At 43.5% G+C, this 6,000-nt stretch overlaps 1 pseudogene; it reads left to right on the top strand.

Annotated features, from left to right (window-relative positions):
* Positions 1-724: 724 nt before the first annotated feature.
* Positions 725-911, top strand: LOC144302300 (ATP synthase F(0) complex subunit k, mitochondrial pseudogene; annotated as a pseudogene).
* Positions 912-6,000: the final 5,089 nt, after the last annotated feature.

Raw genomic sequence — 6,000 nt, 5'->3', positions numbered from 1 at the left:
CTCAGTCGGTTAAGCATCTGCCTTCGACTCAGGTCATGATTCCAGGGTCCTGGGATCGAATCCCACATAGAGTTACCTGCTCAGCGGGGATCCTGCTTCTCCCTCTCCTTCTGCCCACCCCCCTTGCTTGTTCTCTGTCAAATAGATAAATAAAGTCTCAAAAAAAAAAAAAAAAAAGAGAGAGCCACACTACAGAATGCCACCCGACATGTAGCCTCCTGGTCAACCACTGTAAAGCTGCATTAGCTCACAACTAATGGAGAGAGGAGAAGTCATTGGTATGAGGGTAAAGGCCGAGTATCCCAGAGGCCTCTGGGAAAAGGCCCCACAGAGAAGAGGGAAAAACAAAGCTCACTCTCAGATACGTTTCCTAAGAATTTCTCACTTGTGGACAGATTACACAGAATGTCTCAGGGTTGGAGAAGAGCCATAATATAAAAAGCTTATATAGATTACGATTGCTTTTGTAGACTCCATCTGCGATGTCATAGTCAGAAGGGTGTGTATGTGTGTGTGTACATGTGATAAGAATACCACAGCATATTCCTCAAGGTGCAGGCCAATCTGATAATTTGTAAACCATCAGTACTGGGAAGGCAGAGTGTGTCCAGACTGAGGCTTACAGAATCCAGTTTATAGGGCTTTTCCTGGCCGGGCCAAGGGGTAGCTGTGTATGTTAAGGTACTTGGGCCGCAGAATCTATGCCTTTTCCAAGACTGAAATTATGGCAGGTCCAGAAACTGATGCCCAATTCCATTTCACTGGTATTAAAAATATATTTCAACACTTATACTCCCACAGGGAGAATGAATTGTGTACTGGCCACATGCAGAGGCATTGCTTTGATAGTTTTATACATCTAGTTATGGTCTAAAAAATCTCCAGCTGTGAAAGCCACATATGAACTCTAAACAGTCTGTACCTCATCTGTTAAGTTCCCATGCCTGAACACGCTAATGTCAACTCACCATGTGATACTCAATTTGTACAATAAATTATGAACTTGGGGGAAAAAATCCAGTTTACATTTCTCATCACTTTCCCACTTGGTTGTCTCTAGGGTTTCATAGAGCAGCGGTTATTTCCTAATCTGATGTCTCTCTCCATGTGGTGGGCACTCAGCACAAGAAATGCTTCTACTGTCTATCTGCTCTCTCCTTGATTCTTCCTTGGAGAGGAGGAATTGCTTTAATGGTGACTTTGGGAGGGAAACCAGGCAAAGAGAGCTCAGTCCTTTCCTCTCTCCTCATCCTAAGGAGTCAGCTGCTCATAGAAAGCAAGGATTCTGTTCTGATTCTGGGTGCTGTACGTTCTTCAGAAGGAGAGCTCCATATGCAGGCTGGTGGCTGTCCAGATGAACTTGTGACAGGTGGGTAGGTCTGCTGACCCTACAGTACAGGATCAGGAAGCCCATTCTTGCTGTACCTAACCCACAATCACCAACCTACATTTGGTTCAGAACTGGGATGGGGAAAGGAGGTATAATTATGGTCTCCCGAAGACCCCAATAGGATTGTAGACTCAATCAAAATTACCTATGGTGTTACCCCCTTGTGTTTGCCACAGCAGGATAGAAGGCAGTATCTAATGAGCAGCCTCTGGTCCTTTGGGGAGAGGCCCAGTAATTGATGGATCTCCAAGATAAAAGCCTTCACCTACAGTGTTTGCCAGTCTCTGGTGCAAATACCCACACTGTGAATGGTGTCAAGCTACACTTGTGACATCCTTGAACAGACTTGGGAGGAGATGTTCACAGGCTGCTCTCTCCAGTCAGTGAAGAGCCAACTCAGCCAACCATTGCACCTCTTTAGAGCAGAGAACACATCCTTCCACAGGAGCTGATGCCTCGCCTCTGGCACATGGCTGGGTGTACACCTCTGAGCTGGAACTCCTGTTTGGTGATTGTTTCCTTTCCTAGAACTGGCTCAACTGCAGGGAAAGGCCAAGTTTTGGGCCATATTCAGTGGCAAATCTACTGTCAGCTCAATACATGATTAAAGGAAACAAGACGAGAACAAGGTTTCCTTGCAGGTGGCCACACCAGGAGCCAGCCCAGCATGGATTAGAAGGACCTTCTTAGTAAGTTCCTGCAGTTACATATTTCCCTACTCTTATTTTGGAGCTTGGCTGTCAATTCTCCATCACATAAGAAAGGTCATTTTTCTGTCCCTGGTCCTCATTTTCTAAGTGACAGAAACACTAGAGTTTGAATTCTGTGTAACAGTTGAGTGATCATAGGCTGGTTGCTTACACCACCTTGATCCTTATTTTCCAGATTTGAAAAAAATGGAGATTGTGACATTTTCCCAGAAGGTTGTTGGAAATATTAGAAACGATGTTTCTAAAACAAATTACGATGGTATATGGCATGGAGCAGGCATACAAGAAATAGTAGACATGTAGTCAATCACCCTTCTGTTGGTGTGGGGGTGCACACACAGCCCAAGGAGGGGGGTGGTGAGAAGAGCTCAGTAAATGCAGTTCTTTTTTATTTCATTCCCTCCATTTGTGCTGTTCCCATTAGTTTTGTCCACTTCACCAGACCGCATATCTGTCCTCCTTCCAATTCCACCTTCTTCGGATCCTTCTACTCAGAAGTCATCACTATGTACGGGCTACAGGAACTGTAAGCTGAACTGTTAGCAGAAGGGCCCTCGCTCCTAGCGAGGATAAAGAGAATTGTCTTTAATGTGCAGGTCTATATGATTAGCATTTCATGTTTTAAAATACACATTTTAAGGACATACATAATATTCCATCTTGTAGATTCCCCCCTTATTTTGTCATAATCATTTAACTAGATCCTCAATTATGTTGTTTTCAGAAGTTTGCTATTATAAAAAATACTTCATTGAACATCTATATGCAAAACTTCTAGACTATAGTCAGGTTTTATCATTAAAAGGGGATATATACAAAATATATAGTATTTTTGTATAGAGTGTATATATATATACACAATATTTATTATCAAATATTACATTATTATATTATATTAAATGTATATTAAAATATTACAATGTTTTCACATATACCCAGCAGGAAATGCATGCCCACAAGAAATACTTCTGAAGCCATTCCCAGCCCTATCCAAGGAAATTTGGGCAGTTTTCTTCATAGTCAACCTATTGTGACCTAGTTGATTCCCTTCTCCCTCAATATTCCTCCCATCATTTTTATGTATCACTTTCTAAAATAATCCAGAAGATCCAGAACATAAAGGTATCTTAGGGTCTTAGTAAATCTCTTTCTGAGGTTGGGCTCCCCAAGAAGCCCCATGAAACAAAGATTCAGGTGCGAATAGTTTTTCTGGAGGTAAAGGACTGGGAAGGTGAGATAAGGAAGAGCAGGAAACCACCAAAGAATACTTACTAAGCCAGTTACCACTACGGGTTACTGGCACTTAGTACCCGGGGAAAATCACTTGGAGCCGGTGTAGACATCTACCTCAGAGATATCTGATCCTAGGGACAGTGGATCTGGGGTATTTGTCTAGGAAGTCCTGTTAGTCACTGATTGACAGCCCCTGTTGGAGGGCGTTAATACCCTGGTATTACCTGTGGCACAGGTGGGCAATGTGGTTTTCGTGGCCAGGAAAAGCCCTCAAGCATTGCAGGAATGCAAGTGTTAATAGTTGGAAGTCTGCTAGCATGCACGGAGGTAGTAGGGGGGAGGGCAAATGGGTGAGATGCCCACAGAATCTTCTAGAATCTATCCTTAGGGAGCATGCAACTGACTTCCTGGAATGCGGTTGTTGCTTTAAGCTGTGACAAGCTGGTCCTTAAAGGAGGATATTCATGACCTAATGTCTATGCTCTCCAACCTTTTATATATCTATTGAATATTAAGCTGTGAAAACAGACCCTAACACAACAGAAGAAAGTAGATAACAGCTTTACATCTAGGAAGGGGACAATTATTAATTTAATAAACATTCATAGGGGGCCTTTCAGTCTGCCAGACTCAATGACAAGCACTAGAATAGAAAGGTGAATTCAACACGATCCCTGCCTATAAGGAGCTTACTTTACAGTCGGGTGGAAAAGACAGAGCCCTTGGATGAGTAGGTGGGGTCTGAGGTCAGAGGGGAGGGCTTGCTGTCCAGGTACATGGTCCGGGAGGCAGCAGTACCCCAGAGAAGAAATGCCTATTTGGTATATCTGGGCAGACAGGGCCTCAGAAAGCCTCACGGCGTCCCCCAGCTGCAGCATAATCCAGAAGTGGAGAGTGGCCCCAGGCAACCTCCAGATGTGCTGCAGGATGAGAATCATCTGCCCAAAGGGTCGCAAAAGCAGCAGAGAAACCTGGCAGGCATGAAGGTGTTCGTCATGACACTGAGGAATGCTGGGCATGACCTGAGGGTAGGATCGATGGCTTAGTGGCCCCAGAGCTAGTGGACAACTGAGACGCAGATGCTTTCCCCTGTGCCCTGCACCCCAAAGTCCTCCTAGGGCTGGGATGGAGCCAGAGAAGTCAGGAGGAGGCAACCCAGATTGGCTAAGAGTTCTACTTTGGGCAGAATGAGGTCTTGCAGAATAAATTCTATTTACTTATAGACAAATGAAGCAGGCACATCTCCTGCATACTCAGTTTGTGGGTTGCAAGGTGTACCCATTGCCCAGTGATTCCCCCAAAATCATGTTCTCATCAGTGAATCTCCCAGAGTCAAGTAAAGAGAGCATAGTTTTTGCAGGCAGACGGACTTTGATTTGAGTTCTAACTCTCCAGATTCCCGTCCCTATTTGATGTGTGAGGATGGACGAGTTAACAATATTTAAGCCCTTTTGAGCATCAGGCGCCAGTGGTTAGTGGGAGGATTCAAAAACAAGACAGAAGATCATTCCCAGGGGAGTCTGAGCAGAGGAGGCTTCCAGCACCATGTAGTGTGATGCTGTGACCCCTGGCTACCATGGCTCACTGACAGAGGGGAAGGAACCCTGACGGATGGGCCACCATGGCCCCACCCAGGCTGGGTGACACTGTGAGGACCTCATAGACTTCATGGAGATACTCCAGAAGCACAAGCTGAGAGGGGAGCTTGGAAAGGAAAAGTTCTGTTACAGTTGACGGACAGCACTGAGAAACCTTCTAAGAGGAGCCATTGCATGATCTCAACTTCTGTTCTGCAGATGCGATTATATCAACCCCCAAGGGTAGGAGAATTTGCCACAAATCAACAAGCATTTCCAAAGAATAAAAATTTTATGTATATATGTATATTTGTTTATACATATATGTGTGTATACGTATCACACCAGTTTCAAGGTAATGAGTGAGCATTGTGAATTCTGATTTTCATCATGAGAAATACTAAATAAAATGTATCATTTTTGTAGATATGCTTACATGTCTAAAGATTTAGGGTTTTAACAAGATGTTCTTTTTTCCTCCCTTTTCAGATATATCCAGATGTTTTTAATCTCTGCAAAGTAATGATGGCTACGTGCTGCATCCTTCAGCTGATTTGCGAGATGTATTTATGTGAAATAAAGGAGTTTTAAAGACACGATTCTTCCAAAAAACATTTTTTACCACATCTTATGGCCTGGAAAATTGGTTTTCTGTTGTTTTGCTCTTTGGAGTTAAGATATTCAAACTTCAGAAATATTGTTAAAATGGGACAAATCAAGCCTCATAAATTTTGGAAACAATCTCCTTCTACAAAATATGTAAAAATATTATACACAGTGTCTGGCATACAGGTAGTATTTAGCAGAAGTTTTCCCTTCCCTTCTCCCCGCACTGACAAGGGCCATATGAGAAAGATCCCCACTTTCTCATCATTCCTCCATATTGGCTTTCCCATTCCTAGTTTGCCTCAAAACATGAGGCATGTTTCTGCTTCAACTACAGCAGGTTCAGGGAATGCAGAGAAGACTCAATCCCTGTCCTAAGAAGTGGATAGTCTAGAGGGGGAGAAGGGCACATAAAGCTTGGACAGATCATCAGTCTGACACTCACCAGTCTAGATTTAATTCCACAGTTTCCCATTACATTATA

Source organism: Canis aureus, chromosome 31, assembly GCF_053574225.1.
Source record: "Canis aureus isolate CA01 chromosome 31, VMU_Caureus_v.1.0, whole genome shotgun sequence".
NCBI lineage: Eukaryota > Metazoa > Chordata > Mammalia > Carnivora > Canidae > Canis > Canis aureus.
The sequence above is the reverse complement of the archived record's forward strand: the minus strand, read 5'-3'. Positions and strand labels throughout refer to the sequence as shown.